The sequence below is a fragment of the Crotalus tigris genome, unplaced genomic scaffold (genome assembly GCF_016545835.1).
Source record: "Crotalus tigris isolate CLP2741 ecotype Arizona unplaced genomic scaffold, ASM1654583v1 scf7180000020201.887925, whole genome shotgun sequence".
Classification (NCBI taxonomy): Eukaryota; Metazoa; Chordata; class Lepidosauria; order Squamata; family Viperidae; genus Crotalus; species Crotalus tigris.
This window is the reverse complement of record NW_024097902.1, coordinates 341,085-359,043: the sequence shown is the minus strand read 5'-3', so window position 1 is coordinate 359,043 and position 17,959 is coordinate 341,085. Positions and strand designations below refer to the sequence as shown.

Sequence of the window (17,959 nt, the reverse complement as noted above, 5' to 3'; positions counted from 1 at the left end):
AAACCCAATGAAGGAAAACACATCAAACATAAATGTCAAATCCTCCAATCACTAGGCTTATGGAGTTCTGAGGATAGTCCCTCCCACTCTCCAAACTCCTTTTAGTTCTTATAAGGATTATTTTCTTTTTTGTCATTTTCTAAAGCACCTGGAAATTAGGATTTCAAAATCATATATATATAAAGAAGGGGTTTCAACTCTCAAAAGTATATTTCTACTGATATTAACTAAAAGGTAGTTAATTCTAGTTAGTTCTATTTCATTCTATCATGAAGCTCAAAGTGGTATAAACATGGCTACTGAATTTAGTCCTTACCAATTATGATAATTAAATAATTAGGCAGCTAGTTGCTTAAAGCACACCACAGGTCTTTATAACTAATATGAGATTTGAATCCAAGACCTCCCAAATCAAACCCAATTCATCAACTAATATACTGTACATTCAAAATTAAACCTGAGTTCAGTGGGAAATATTTTTTCAGGGAATTGTGTATAGGAGGTCTTTATATATTATTTGTTTCCCAAAGAGGGTTTAATTTATTGTGATTAGGGAAACAATACACACTGTTAATTACTTATCAGAAATAGTATCTTCGGGATATTGCTTTATGATGAAATATGAAATTTAAGGAATGTAGCTTTATTTTTGCCTCTTTAAGAGAAGCTAACACATGGACACAAAATTATCACTGCAAATATAAGAAACAACCAACATTATATTTTGTTTTTATCCAAGTCACTGATCTGAGATGGATGGCTCTATAAAAAGAAGGAAGGAAGGAAGGAAGGAAGGAAGGAAGGAAGGAAGGAAGGAAGGAAGGAAGGAAGGAAGGAAGGAAGGAAGGAAGGAGAAAGCATTAATTTTCAGCTATCTAAGCAATTTCATTTTCCGAAACTAAAAGTACAGCAGTTTCTTTATATCATTTATATTATTTTAATGGTCGTTAGAAATGAAATATTTGCCTTTATTGAAACAAATTTTCTATTCCTTTATTTGTGCATTAATTTCTTGATTTGGTATATTTCCAATTTATTTTCCATCTTAATTCTTTTCTATATCATTTAATAAGAACATGTTTCAATTTTTCCAAAATAAAATCAGACTAGGGGAAACCTTCACATTTTTTGAGGTGAAGTCTTCAGTTTTCTAGTCATAATGTTTTTAATTCACAACTCTCAGACCAATTTACACGCCTATTACCACAAACTATTTCCATAGCAATTCCTTGAAAAAGTCTTGAAAGATATTAAATAGTGCAAAACAAGAGTTTGGTCCTGAATATCCTTGGTCTGGTGTCTATCCCTTTCCCCAACACAAATCATTTTACTGTACTTGAAGCTAATCAAGTATGTTGTGGGCTAAATCAAACTAGGTAACACTCATGCAATGATGTGAGTAACATCAAATAATGTGAATGATGTAAATCATAGAGGGTGTAGCACCCTGAATCAAGTGTGTTGAAGAAATAAAATGCACTTTTTGAAAAATTCATCTGTTAAGTAATAAGCAAATGTAGTATAGGTAGTCCTTGACTTACAATCACAATTGAGCCAAAAATTTCTGTTGCTAAGAGAGACTGTTGTGAAGTGAATTTTGCCCCATTTTACAACCTGTCATGCTACAGTTGTTAAGTGAATCACTGCAGTTATTAAGTTAGTAATAAAGTTGTTAAGTGAATCTGGCTTCCCCATTGACTTTGTCAGAAGATCACATTACTCCGGGATCCTGCAGCCATCGCAAATATGAGTCAGTTGCCAAGCGTCTGAATTTTGATCATGAATTGTGACCATGAGGATGCTGTGATGGTCGTTAAGTGTGAAAAATGGACATAAGTCACTTATTTCAGTGCCTTTGTAACTTTGAACGGTCACTAAATGAACTATTGTAAATCTAGGATTACCTGTACTGTCAAATACGATATTTTACTTTTTCATGGCATACATAAAAAAGTAATTTTCTCCTAATCAAGTTAGTCCATTTTTCCATTTATTTCTACTACTTGATCAGACAAAAGATAAATAAGCTATTAAGAGGACAGTAAAAGACCCAGCAGCTGGCCCAGGAGCTGCTATGGCACAAAAAAGGTAATTGGCCAAACAGCAAATCATCTGTCATAGCACTATGTTATCTGTCTATGACAGACAATAATGATATTGTCTGACCTTGTTCAAGGCAAAGATAATATTTTATTTGTAACATGATGCATACGCAACATAAAATATACTTTAAAATAGAACAGATCATATATTTGGACAACTTTTAAGCAAGATTTATTTGGGGAAAAATATAATTGGATGATGATGATGATGATTATTATTATTATTATTATTATCATCATCATCATTAATGCTGTTGTTGTCTAAATATGCTGTAGGCAGTGATGGCGAACCTTTTAGAGACTGAGTGCCCAAACTGCAACCCAAAACCCACTTATGCATCGTTGAGTGCCAGGTGAGTGTGGCCCATCGGGTGGGTGCCGCCAATTGGGTGGGCGTGACCCATTGGGTGGGCATGGCTGCGGTGGTAACGGCAGACTGGGTGGGACTAAAAAGTTCAATCAATCAATTCCAACTTTGCAAGATCTTTTTTTTCCCCGCGAGAAGTTGAAATTGACTGATTGATTGAATCTTTTTTTTTGTACATGGCGGTGGAGGCCTAAAGCGAAAAGGTTTTATAAAACCCAGCTGAAGGCCTAGGACTGGGGTGACAGCGCGTGTGCCCACAGAGAAAGTTCTGACTGCCACCTCTGGCACCCGTGCCATAGGTTCGCCACCACTGCTGTAGGCCAAATAAAAAGACAAAGCCATCTGAACATATGCCATTTAAGAAATGAATTCAGCATTAAAGAAATGAAATTTGTATTAGTGGGGATCAATTTAGATATATGTGTCTTATGTAGTATTCATGAATGCACTTTGGCGACTCCTTGGCATATCCAGAATGTTATCACATCAGCTTCGCTTCATTGTCCCTGACCCTTAGAAATGCAGTTGGCAACACCTGAGCAGTCATGAAAGACATGGAGAACTGGATCAAATTTTATAGCAAGAGGAAAGACTGATAACAGTATGGGTCACAATGAACAATTCTTCACAGGACACCAGATTGAAACAATTATTTGTGGAAACACAGACCACTGTTAGGCACTCAAAAAAGCCAGCTTCTCTGCTGGCCAGGGACTATCCAGAAAATAATAGGTCTCGGACCAAACAGGTTTGTGGAGGGAAAGACAAACTGTGCAGACAATTTTGTGCATTCCATAAAAGGCTAAAAAGTAAATCATTCCTCAAGCTGAGCTTTATTCCTAGAGAAATGGGCATGTAGTTTGTTGTTTCCTCGGTAAAAACAGAACAGCTATGCCGGTTGCTTTCTTCCTTGATATTCTAAAGATTTCCCAATGTAGTCCTTGGCCTGGGATTCTTAATGGAATCCTATCCAAACGCTAAACAGGACTAGATTATTTTACCCTCTCTGTGGTGACAATACTTTATACACAATTTAAAGAATATTTATAGTGGTATCATTTTGTGCTCTCTGTGAAAAAGGATTGCAATCTTTTTTTAAAAGAATTATAGATATACATTGTGCCGAACCATCCTACATTCAATAATCTTTTAAATAAAGTTCATATTCATAATGCTTAAACCTGCAATTTAGCATAGAAGGAGAGCAGTGAATTTGGTAAAATTGCATTTTACATACTAAAAAAATTTAAACTTAGTTTTTTTTATTTTTTCTGTGGAATTTCCATGGAACTTGAATGTAAATTCTTAGCAATTATCCAGAATAATTGGAGTCAGGCAACATGTAATAATAAGCAATGACATTACATAATTGCCAAAATTATTCACTGGAACATAGTTAAAAATTATCATGTGCCAGTAATGAAAAATTGCTGGGAACATAAGAGTTGAAAAAGAAGCAGAAAATGAGCAGTTAAAATATTGTGGGGTTTCCAAAGCTAACTGATATGATCTTGGTCATAACACATCAGATTTAATTGTGGTTGAAAATAAGAAAGTGTGGTTAATTGATGTGGCAATCCCAGGAGTAAGCAGAAGAGAAGACAAAGAATTAGAGAAGAACATGTATCAAGCTCTGAAAATCAAAACTGAAAGATAGCATAAATCAGATGTGGTGGTCCCATTAGTTATCGGCACACTGGATGTCATTCTCCCCCCTCCCAACCTGGATGGCACTTAGAAAATCTGCGCATTGATAAGGTTTCCATCTGTCAATTACAAAAGGCCACATTGCTAAATCTGCACATATACTATATCCATACATTATGACATCAAAAGTTCCTGGAATGACTGGATCCCCTATGCTGAATCACTATGACCCCACAGGACAGGCGGGCAATATAGTTTAAATCACACACTGAGGTTTAGCATTGATATCTCAGATTTTTATTCTGGTTATCCATAAATACCTATAAATCTTTGCTTGAAACAAGAATTTATAACTTACTGCATATTAACTATTGCCAAATAACCTAGCTGGAAAGCTTGAAAAAATATTTTACTGAGTTTTCAAAAAGAAATTTACATTTTTAAAGGTCAGTGATACTTATTTGCTTCTTTTGGTGGACTACCTAATGAAAACAATTAAATAACAGTAAACATGGATTTCAATTAATGCAAGTCTCAGAGTTATTTATTTATATGAAGATCTTACAAATGATCAAATAATTCAAATTGTGAGTGTACATGCTGCAGATAAGTGTTTCCCAATATCACATTGTTAGTGTGCTTTTTAAAACTAGTCTACTGAACAGAGTTTTGCTGTTGTCCAAGGAAGCATATTTAGAACTGCTCAGTCAAATATTATGGATTGCTGATCTATCAACTAGACCAGTACCAGACAGTTTACTGCATATAAATAAATGGATAGCCGTTCAGAAAAGTATGCTAGCATAGACTGGAAACCTCACTGGCTATGGATATTCTTTCATAAATTTGAATCAATGCACGTTAATACATAATATTATACTACAGGATCATTACAAAATTATGCATACCATTCATTCTGAATATCAAGAACAACAAACAGGAAAGCCCTAACCAATTCTGAGCATGGTGCCCTCCATGTGAATAGGACTACTATCCCAATAATCCTCATTAGCATGACTCTACTGGTTGAATGTAAGGAACTGCAGCTTAGCACATCTGAATGGTCCCTGATGGGGAAGGCTGAATTAAGCTATACATTCTGTTAAGTAATCATGACATGAATTTGGCAGTTCATAGTGCTACAATCTTTCTACAAATATGAAGTCATTTATTAAAAATATATTTTGACATCCCTTGATTCCTTTTTGTCAGTGCAAGTTTCCATGGCAGACCTAAAAATAAATATAATGAATGATACATGGAATATTATTCTCTCTTTTTAAAGGATAAATGCAATGTTATCTAAAGGTGCCAGGATGACAATTTTAAAAGAAAGAACCTTACAGTTCAGAAAAGAGACATTGCCTGGATAGGAGGAGAGGAGAGGAGAGGAGAGGAGAGGAGAGGAAGGAAGGAAGTGATGTTACAGAATACTTATAACTATTCTAATTTTTCAAAGTCTCAGCTCATAGAAAATTGTACGGGCTTACAGGCTTATGAAACTCAAAGATTTCTAACAGCCATCAAGGATATTCCAGCTATATAGCTAGATATTACTCCATCCTTCTTAAAGCCTTACTGTAATTTCTTTATGGAATACAAAGAAAATTTGTGCAATACACCAAAATATCTGCAGCCTCTGTCACTCTTCTGAGACTGATATGCTAAGTGTGAACCATGAACCAGGCTGGAAGATAATAAAAGACAAGTAATAGAAGTTCTGAAACTAAATTTAATACAAGTTCTGAAAAAAAAAACCCAACACGTACTCTTATTTGTTGAGAAATTCTGCCTAGGGAAATGCTTAAATATTTTTAAATATCTTGAGTCTACCAGTCTGGGGAATGAAATACATCTTTGATTCATTTTTATTTTTACAGTATTTTCCAAAAGGATTATAATTATGCTGGAAGCAACCTCAAAAATTGAGCTTAAGAAGTGACTCACACATACTTTAAAATAAACAAAGGCAGGTTAATTCCATAATCAATTTATGAAAAAGTTTCTTCTTCCTTTCACTGTAACTGAAGTTCTAGTCATTTTTTTATTGGATGATTGGATGATTCTGAGGCTAAAAAATTGAAGCAAGTTCATGTTCAGTTTAAGAGACAGGGATGATATTAAGTTGCCATCCTTCTCTTTCCTATTTGGATAACACAGACTTGCTCTGGTCTGGAATACGATATATTCTTAAATTATTCTGCAGTTATAGCTGCATTTATACAAAACCCTCTTTTTAAAGACATCCTATGTACTATGCAGCATACATGGAATGTATGGAATATTGCAATTTCTGTCAATAATATAGTATGAGAAGATTGCGGTTAATCTTGCTACCTACTTCAATGGGTTCCATCAGACTTTATCCCCCCTTTCTGCCACTATTTACATTTTTAATGTATATATTGAATATAAGCTTGTATTTAATGTCATATTTAGCCTAAACCAGATTTCATGCTGCCATTCCAAGTTACCGAAAATCAGACTATGTGGATTTATTGTTCATTTAAAGGAATAAGAGGCATGTTTCCCATTACTTCTGCTAAAAATAAAAGACTTTTCCCAGAAATATCCAGCAGATGTCTACCTATTCTTTTTATCTTTTACACGGGGGAAAAAAAGGAACAATTTTATTTAGTCAAGCTTTTGGAAATGAGTCATTTAATGTTTCCATTATTATGGTTGTCACAAGTTAACCAAATGTTTAGACAGGATTTGGCATTTTTATCTACCTATCAAGTCTTTCCCAAGGACCTGGCTTAGGCAGATGTTGTTGTTTGATGGTGTTAAAGGTATCCTTGCAAGATGTAAGCTGTTCCAAGTCAACCTGCCTTTTGTAGTTGATTAATGATTTTTTCAATGCCAATGGTGTTCAAATGGCGCTCCAGATGCTTTGGGATTGCACCCAAGGCACCAAGTACTATTGATACTACCCTTGCTTTCTTTGTCATAGCAATAGCACTTAGACTCATATACCCCTTCATAGTACTTTACAGCCCTCTCGAAGTGGTTTATAGAGTCAGAATTTACCCACCTCAGAAGGACAGAAGGCTGAGTCAACCTTGAGCTAGTAAGAATCAAATTGCTGGCAGTCGGCAGAATTAGCCTGCAATCCTGCATTCTAAACCACTGTGCCGCCACATCATAGACGTTCTACTATTTGCAGGTCTTTGTAATGTATTATTTTCTCCAGTTCTTTCTCTTCTATGCTGCTACCTCCTGTACTTCCTATCCACTATCCAAACTTTTTTTTGTCTTTCATATCAATAACTGTAAAGTTGGGGATATTATGTCACAGCTTTACTGCCTTCAAGTTAGTGTTGACTCCTGGATGATTGCCTGAACTAGTCCCTGTAATTTTTACAGTAAGCCTCTTTGAAGGTTCAATATAAGAAAAACACCAAAAAGCCTACAAGGGCAATTCTTTGTGCAGACATCATACATTTTTTCAGGCAGCAGAACATTAGTCCTGATTGGGCTTGTGTGATTTTGCTTTCTGCACAATAATCCTTATTCAGCCAAGTTGACAATCAAGAGCAATTTTTGTTTCCCTAATAGACCCAAACAGGGAGAACTAAGCAGGCTGTTTCCTGAAAATGTATTTTATTTATGAGTTGATTTTACTTATGCTTTATAAGGCTGCCTAATCATAAATGACTCAAGCAGCAAAAATAGATTTAAAAAGATCCAAAAGCTAAATAACATAAACAAAATTTTAGACTTCCAAGGATTTTATTCTCTCTACTATAGAATAGAATAGAGCTGGAAGAGACCTTGGAGATCTTCTAGTCCAGCCCCCTGCTCAAGTAGGAGAATCTATACCATCTCAGACAGATGATTGTCTAGTCTCTTCTTAAAAATCTCCAGTGATGGAGCGCCCATGATTTCTAGAGGCAAACTGTTCTACTGGTTGATTGTCCTCACTGTCAGGAAGTTTCACCCTAATTCCAGGTTGCTTCTCTCTTTGATCAGTTTCCAGCCATTGTTTCTCATCCTTCCCTAAGTGTTCTTGTGAATAATGTGACCCCCTCTTCCTTCTGGCAGCCCCTCAGATACTGGAATACTGCTAACATGTCTCTCCTATTTCTTCTTTTCTTTAGACTAGCCATACCCAAGTCCTGCAGCCGTTCTTCATATGTTTTAGTTTTATGATCTTGATTCTATGCCTCTGTTTATACAACCCAGGATTGTATTAACTTTTTTTAGCTAATGGTGATGAGGGATCTGCCATTCTTCCCTTCTTCAAACAGACCAATTCTATAAGCAATCTTCCAATGCAAAAAGGATTGTCTGGACAGAAATAATGGGACACAATGGTTTTAAACTCATTAAATGGGGAAAATCTGTACAACCTCTGAATTACCATAAAACTCCACAAGAAAAAAGGCCTATATCACTTTGATTTACATTTTTGGTAAATGTTTAGCTTCACCACTTTGTTGATTAAAGGATTCCTATCGTAAGTCTGTTTGCTGAATTTGAATATAATTTTTCACATTTTTTTAAAATGCTTGAAACAATTATGAAATTCTTCCAGAACAGTGTGTACGGGTAGGGGACAATGAGGACAATGACTTGGATCTTGTTTCTAAAGGGTTAGGCTTATGCCAATTAAGATCCATTTACTGTATAGCTGGACTGAGACAGTGCTTTATTTCTGCTGCCAAAAGAGTCTAAAGATTACTTTGGATGGAAATCAACAGCATCTGACTCATCAATACCTTTCTCTGAAGAATTTGAACAAAGCAACAGGCTAACCATTTTTAAAATTGAAACATTTTAAAGCAAAATGGAATAAGCATCGCAAAAGAGAAAACTCAAAACAAGCTAATTGAGGAATTCAGTGTAACTATTTAAACAGAGATTGAAAGAACATTTTTCATTCCACCCAACGAACATTGGAACAACCCCCCATTTATTTGATCGATCTATCTATCTATCTATCTATCTATCTATCTATCTATCTATCTATCTATCTATCTATCTATCTATCTATCTATCTTTCTATCTATCTATCTATCCCATCCATCCACCACCCCCCAATCTCCATGCATATGCGCCTTCCTTTCAGATAATCTGCACATATATTTCAAGACATTATGCTTTGTGCTGGAATAGCTGCCTATACATTAGGAATTCAAAATGCACAGATATTGGAAAGGGAGGCAACACTGAACTCATGTTGAAAACTACCAAAGTTGCAAAATCCAGGGCATTTTTTTTTTAAAAAAATGAGGAAATAATAAGGATGGATACACGTTGGTAGGCTATATAGTAATATCCCATGGGATCAGTGAGTCAGGGTACAGTAGACTGCAATATATATTCTTCTCATAAAGTTTAATAACTCATATATAGTGACATACATTTTATTATAAAGTGAAGTGTAAGAGAAACACAATCAGAATGAAGTCTAGATTAAAAAATGTATAAAAACTAAATGTGCTATATCTGGAAAATATTTTCAGAAAATCAATTCTTTATTTAGAAAATTTCTATCAGGTTCTTCAATACTGAGATTATCTTTACAGAAAAACCAATTACCAATTTAATTAAATATTAATTTTCTGATTTTGGAAATTTTGGCTTTAAATATACTAAATATTTCTGGAAGCAACTCTATCAATTAGAAAGACATGGAATGTAATATTCAACAAAGATGTGGTCCTTTTTCCCATGCCAAATTGGCTACAAGGAAATCCTTCTTTAAAAATTGGGGGAGAGATAGTGATACGGAAAAATTGGATGAAAAACCAACTAATAGGTGAAGATAATTTCTTAACATATTCCATGTTAAGAGATAAATGTTATTATCAGATATAACTCAGTGGCAATATTTACTATTACACATATTAATAATATTATTTGGACCAACAGCTTTTTCAGCTTCAATTAATTACAGCAACTTGTTAAATCTTTCAAAACTAAAAAACCTATTAGTTTTTAATAGATATTTGTTATCAATAAATCAATTTGATATGCAGATGTTAAGAAATGAGTGGAATAAAAAACTAGAGGTTCCTATATTGCTTAGACAATGGGACCTCTACAGCAAAAGTATCAGTGGACCTCAAATTATGACTTATATAACAAAAAATAATATTTAGGATTTATTGGACTTCCATTATATTTATACAGGAAAGGACTGCCAAAAGTAGCATTTTATTGGAGATGCAGTAAGGAAAATGCTTATTTATAATACATTTTGGGAGAGAAGAAGAGACAAAGAAGAGGAGGTCAACTTATTTTCCAAAGCCCCAGAGGACAGGACCATAAACAATGGATGGAAACTTATCAAGGAGAGAAGCAATCTGGAATCAAGGAGAAACTTCCTAAGAGTGAGAACAATTAACCAGTGGAACAGTTTGCCTTCAGAAGTTGTGGTTGCTTCATCACTGAAGATTTTTAAGAAGAGACTGGACAGCCTCTTCTGGACGGTCTGAAATTGTATAGGGTCTCCTGCTTGAGCAGGGGGTTGGACTAGAAGACCTCCAAGGTCCCTTCCAGCTCTATTCTGAATTGAATAGAAAGCAGTGGTTTATATAAATATGATTGTGTGACAAAAGGCAAAAATTTTAGAGGATAATATTCTTCTTAATTATATACCAAGTACAATATGGAACTTGTCAATTGGACAACATAAATTAAGATTCATTGTGCCCTTACTATGGCTAAATGACTAATATTGCAATGTTGGAAAGATAAATGTATGATTCCATTTATTCAACGGATCGAAGACCCGATTGCATTTGCCACCTATGAGAGGACTGCCTATAGATATAGATTTTGTATTTATTTTGTATTTATTTATTCAATTTCTATAGCTGCCCACCTCAATCAATGACTCTGGGTGGCTTACAATTCAAAAACATGTATTAGAATTAAAACAATTAATGTAACATTTATTACAATTAAAACTATAAAAAACTATTTAAAAAAAATCCAATATATACACAGCAGCCGAGTTACTTGGTCAGTTTAGCACATTCAACACCCCAGGCTTGGGAATATACCCAGGTCTTTAAAGTTGAGGCCATTCTAATGACCGAGGGGAGGATATTCCACAGAGCAGGGATACTTTAAAAAGGGCCCGTCTTCTAGGTCCCCGCCCCCAGCCAACAATCTTTGGCTGATGAGATGTGCAGCATGCTCATTCTGCTAGATTAAATTAGATGGCAGCCCCTCAGATAACTTGGTCCCAAGCCTTTAAAGGTCGGGCTTTAAAGGTGACATCCAGCATCTTGAATTACACCTGAAAGCATACCAGTAACCTATGCAGCTCATGCAGTAGAGTTATTACATGTGCCCGAGAGCTGCATTTTGTACCAGTTGAAGTTTCCAAATGCTTTTCAGAGGGGCCCCCAAGTAGAGCATGGTGCAGTAGTCTAAACAAGAGGTTATGAGTCACTGTGAGCAGGGTCTCCTGGTTTAGGAATGGGTGCAATTGGCGCACCACCCAAAGGTCTGTAAGGGCTCTCCTAGCCATGACTCTTCAAGCAGGACCTGCAAGTCTAAGAGGACCCCCAGATTGCGCATGTGTTTCTCTGAGGTAGTGCAACGCCAACCAAGAACTAAAGATGGAAAAAAATTATCTCTGGATGGTCCAAATACCCTTAGCCATTCTACCTTGTTAGGGTTGAGTCACAGCCTGTTCCAGCCCACCCAATCCCCAACAGCCTCCAGACTCTGGGGTAGGACATCCATGACATGTATCATTTAAATATCAGCCAACAGTATGCAGCAATAGCCAAAAAAGCTAATCCAATCCTTGGTTGCATAAACAGAGCCCCAGAGACAAGATCACGTGAAGTATTAGTACTGCTTTATAAAACCTTAGTAAGGCCACATCTGGAATATACATCCAGGTTTGGTCATCACATTACAAAAAAGATATTGAGACTTCAGGAAAAAGTGCAGAGAAGAACAACTAAGACGATTAAGGGCCTGGATACTAAAAGAACCATATGAAGAATGGTTGCAGGAATTGGATATGGCTACTCTAGAGAAAAGAAGGACTAGAGTGACATGATAGCAGTGTTTCAGTATTTGAGGGGCTGCCACAAAGAAGAGGGGGGTCAACTTATTTTCCATAGTACTAGAAGCAAGACAAGAAACAGCGGATGGAAACTAATCAAGGAGAAAAGCAACCTGGAATTAAGGAGAAACTTCCTAAGAGTGAGATCAATTAGCCCGTGGAACAGCTTGCCTTCAGAAGTTGTGGGTGCTTCATCACCGGAGCTTTTTAAAAAGAGACTGGACAGCCACTTGTCTGAAATGGTATAGGGTCTCCTGCTTGAGCAGCGGTTGGACTAGAAGACCTCCAACGTCCCTTCCAACTCTAATCTGTAACTAAGCATCACTTAAGAGGCCTTGGGTGGAGATATCAAGCTGGTGTCATCTGCATATTGATGATATCTCACCCCAACCAACAAATCACCTCACTTAGTGGCTTCATGTAAATGTTAATAGAAGGGGGAGAGAGAGAACCAAAACCCTGAGGCATCCCACAAAGTAGGGACCGGGGGCTGGATCTCTCTTCCTCTATTAACACCAACTGAAACTGGCCTGGAGAAAGAAGGAAAATCAATACAATAAGATACTATATACACCCAATTCCCAAAACCGGCCCAGAAGGGTACCATGGCCAATGATATCAAACACTGCTGAGAGGTCAAGAAGAGCCAGGATAGATGCCACTGGTCATCCATGAGTGCGATCAATGCTGTCTCAGTCCCAAACCCAAGTCTGAACTCCAACTGAAAGGAGTCTAGATAATCTGCTTGATCCAAAGTTCTCTGAAGTTGCTATGCAACCATTCTCTCCACCACTCCCTTAAAAAGGGAAGATTGGAGATTGAGTGAAAGCTTGTACAGGCAAGTATAATGAAAAATGAGACTTATTTATACAGAATACAGTATGTTAAAAATAACCTCATAAATGTATAGAAATATATACATACTTAAATAATATTTCCATTAGACAAGTATATATAAAATTGTAACTGTTGTTTTTCTTTACAGAAACTTGGTGGGATGAAACTCACAAATGGAATATACAGCTAGAGGGATTTAATTTTTTTTTTTTAAAAAAACAGAACAAATAAAAGAGGAGGTGGACTTGCACTATGTGTAAGAAATAACTATATTTCTACAGAAATAGAACAGAACAATGATGAAAACTGTCTTGAATGCATTTGGGTCAATATAAAAGAAAAAAAATGACATTGCCATAGTTGTATACTATAGGCCACCCAACCAAGCAGAGGAAATAGGTGAACTTTTTGCTAGTCAGTTAACTAAGATATGTAGGAAGCACATCACAATAGTTTGTTGTTGTTAGTTGCGAAGTCGTGTCTGACCCATCGCGACCCCATGGACAACGTTCCTCCAGGCCTTCCTGTCCTCTACCATCTTCTGGAGTCCATTTAAGCTCATGCCTACTGCTTCAGTGACTCCATCCAGCCATCTCATTCTCTGTCGTCCCCTTCTTCTATTGCCCTCCATCTTTCCCAGCATCAGGCTCTTCTCCAGGGAGTCCTTCCTTCTCATTAGGTGGCCAAGTACTTGAGTTTCAACTTCAGGATCTGGCCTTCTAAAGAGCAGTCAGGGTTGATCTCCTCTAGGACTGACCAGTCTGATCACCTTGCAGTCCAGGGGACTCAGAGGATCTTCTCCAGCATAATTTAAAGGCCTCAATTCTTTTGCGCTCAGCCTTTCTTATGGTCCAACTTTCACAGCCATACATTGCAACTGGGAAAACCATGGCCTTGACTATACATACTTTTGTTGGCAGGATGATATCTCTGCTTTTTAGTATGCTGTCTAGATTTGCCATAGCTTTCCTCCCCAGGAGCAAGCGTCTTTTAATTTCTTGGCTACAGTCCCCATCTGTGGTGATCTTGGAGCCCAGGAAGATAAAATCTATCACTAATGGGGGACTTTAACTATCCAGACATTAATTGGGAGACAAACTCTGCACCAAGTGGAAGATCAAACAGATTCCTGACAAACCTAGAAGATAACTTTTGTCTCCCAAAAAATAGAGAAGGCAACTAGGGGATCAGCCATATTGGACTTTTTTTATGGATGGAAACTAATCAAGGAGAAAGCAACCTAGAACTAAGGAGAAATTTCCTGACAGTTAGAACAATTAATCAGTGGAACAAATTGCCTCCAAAAGTTGTGAATGCTCCGACATTGGAAATTTTTAATTGGAAAACCATTGGTCTGAAATGATATAGGTCTTCCTGCTTGAACAAGGTCAAGACTAGATGACCTCCAAGGTCACTTCCAACTCTGATATTCTGTTATTCTTTGTCATATTTGGGGGCCTGGAACTGAAAGACAGCTGGAAACTGGAAGAGAGCTGGGAAAAGGAAGAACATTTTTAAAAAATCTCAAGAAAGCAAGGTAGGTTGTAATAGTTGCACCTAGTTCAAAAACTACACCAGCTGCAAAAAAAACTATTCTCCATCTTATTTTCTTTTTATCTCTACTGCATTTTAAAATATTGTTTGAATTAGATCAACCCTTCACCCATCAAAGTTATTACTCTTGGGCCTTTATAAAATGGGCCTTTTGGGATGGTTGATAAGTTAAGCTTTCTTTTAGATCATCTGCACAAATTCCAGGGTAAAAATACCAAACAGTACACTTTGTACTGGAACAGTTGCCAAATGCCTTTTTTTTTTTTAATGTTGGCACTTCTTCAAGTACAAATAACTAACAATTTCAGTCCATGATATTGGCTGAAACTGAAGATTTTAAATTCTAAATACTAAAGCCAAAAATGAATTCCTTCTGAAAAAACATAAACGGAGAAAATAGTTCAATTATAGTTTACAAATGAAGAATCCTAGCCAATGATCTAATTTCTTTTGGACTTCATTAATTAACCAAGAGAACATAACAGGCCTTTGCAGAAACCATTGTGCTACTAAGAATGAAAAAATTATACAGAAACAAAAAGCCATCCAACAAATAAGTCACTGCTTATTTGTTACACATTACACATTAGCAATTTTGTTTAACTATAGAACAGAACAAAACTAGAAGGGACCTTGTAGGTTTTCTAGTCCAGCCCCCTGCTTGAGCAGAAGGACTTATACCATCTCAGACAGGTGATTGTCCAGTCTCTTTTTAAAAACTTCCAGTGATGAAGCACCCACAATTTGGGGGGTAAGCTATTCCACTTGTTGATTGTCCTCACTGTGAAGACGTTTCTCCTTAATTCCAGCTTGCTTCTCTCTTTGATCAGCTTCCAACCATTGTTTCTCGTCCTTCCCTCTGGTGCTCTGGTGAACAACCTGACCCCCTCTTCTTTGTGGTAGCCCCTCAGATACTGAAATACTGCTATCATGTCTCCCCTATTTCTTCTTTTCTTTAGACTGGCCAAACCCAAGTTCCACAGCCGTTGTTTGTACATTTTGGTCTCCAGGCCTTTGATCATTTTAGTTGCTCTTCTCTGAATTTTTTCCAGACTCTCAACATCTTGCTTGTGATATGGTGACAAAAATTGGCTGCAGTATTCGAGGTGTGGTCATACTAAGGCTTTATAAATTGGTACTAGTGCTTCGTGTGATCTTGATTCTATGGCTCTGTTTATACAACCCAGGATTGTATTAGGTTTTTTGGTTGCTGCTGCACACTGCTGGCTCATAGTTAAGTAATCATGCATCAGGACTCCTCTCACAGTTACTGCCTCCAAGCCAGGTCTCGCCCAATCTGTATTTGTTCCTTTGGTTTTTCCTGCCTAAGTGTAAGACTTTGCTTTTCTCCACATTGAAACTCATTTTGTTGAATAGGGCCCACTGTTCAAGTTTGTCAAGATCATTTTGGATCCTGAGTTTGTCTTCTGGGGTGTTGGCCTATGTTTGCCTACTTGTTAAGTTCTGTAGATGTTATTGCATATACTATTCTTAATATAAGAATACTTTTTTTAAAAGTTTTATTATATATAAAATAACCACAGGCCGCTTCTTTAAGCTGAAGTTGAAACCACAAGCTGCTTTTGAATTTCCCAATGTCCAAAGAAGAAATGTGCAGATTATATGCAAACAAGTGGAAACCAAATTTAGACTCTATGTAGAAGGGCAAAAGCCAGGACTCTTCTACAGTTTTCTTAAATTTATTAAAGAGATAAAAAAATCCTAAAAACAAAAGAGAGAAAAATGTGTATATATATTTAGTAAAAGAAAGAAAAAAATCAAATAACTTTGCAACTTCCCAAAGGAGATGGCACAGTGGTTTCATCTCTCTTCTTATACTGAAAATTACAAGACAGTTTCAAACATTACTACTTGGAAAAAATGTACTGTGTTAAAAATAAATGGTAGAGCTGGCAGTATGCCCAGACTCTCTGCCTTGAGAATAAACAAAATATAAACAAAAAAGAGTACAGAAAAAAAATCCAGATGTAGAGACTTTTAAATGGAGGCTTTTACTCCAGAACCGCAGGCAAACTCAAACTTCTCCCAAGCAGATTCCACGGAATGAAACACAATCAGACTTGTTCACCAACAGATTTTAAAGACATGATAAAAGCCCAGAGTTGGTTTTGATGAGATTGGCAGTGATATAAATCAGATATTAACATCCCTCTGTCTGTTATTTCCTCTTTTGTTTTGTTTTTATATTTTTTCAATGTCTCTATAATTAATACTGATAAGGGTTTGCATGTATTTATTATTCATTGTTTTAGCTTTGTTATATATTGCCCAGAGTCACTTTTGGTGAAATGGACAGCTATAGAAATTAAATAAATAAAATAAACATTGTCAAACCTGTGGATCTTTTATTAACACAAAATGTGACTGGAAAATGCATGATGTATTTATCTGTCAAGACTTTGAGTTTTTATAAACATTTTTGGTTTTTCTAAAACTTTAGTAAAATCAGGATAATTTGATATTTTGCTTTAAAACCCTATTTCTAATGTGACTTTACTGATTCCTGGCAAAATATACAGAAAATCTTATTTGTTGTGGTAGGAGGAAGGAATTGTACAATAATAATATTGAAACTAGTTCCAATCTTCTTCTTGAAAGAATTTTAATCACTGTTAATCTATTTAATTTAAAGTCTGCTAAAACCCCAAACTCATTTAGTTTCTTCATCAAAAACTTCCTTTTTGATATTTATACCTGTTATTTTTTCCTCTTGCCTAATATCCCTATTCAAAACTTCCAAAACCAATATAAATAGGAGGAGAAATAAGGGGCATCCTGGTCTCATACCCTTTTGAATTTCACATAGTTAAATCTCCATTAATAATAATATTTGCTTGCTTTGACCCTTGAATAAATTTCTCCCTAAGTCTTTATCTTCCAAATCTTCCAATTTAAGTTGTCAAAGGCTTTCTCTGCATCCAAAAATATTAATGCTGCTTGTTTCTCATTATGATATTGTAAGTATCCAATAATGTTCAAAACAGTCTTCACATTGTCCCTTGCCTGTCTTTTGGCAGAAAGCCAGATTGATCTTCATGAATATATGTCTGTAAAACCTTTTTCAAGTTTATATTCATTATTTAATAATGAAATTAATCTGTAGTTTTTTATTTTGATATCTTGCCTCTTCTTTGGTAATAATGCAATATTAGGCTTCTTTCCAGGTTTGAGGCATCTTTGCTGCCTGTAATATTCCATTCATTATACCCTTTAGTGGCTGAAGGAGTTGACACCCAAAACATTTATAATATTGCCTTGTAAGACCACCTGGACCTGGACCTTTATCTGGTTTCATTTTTTTAAATAATTTCTGATATTTCAAAAGTAGTTACTGAATCATTCATAAGTTGTCTGAGCTTGTGAAAGTTTAGTGTTGTCTTTGCAGATATTTCTCTA

The 17,959-nt window shown here is 36.0% G+C and overlaps 1 protein-coding gene across 6 annotated transcripts in view; it reads right to left on the bottom strand.

The window, feature by feature from the left end:
- Positions 1 to 17,959, bottom strand: part of PRIMA1 (proline rich membrane anchor 1) — a 115,548-nt gene that overhangs the window by 17,331 nt on the left and 80,258 nt on the right. The window lies entirely within an intron of this gene.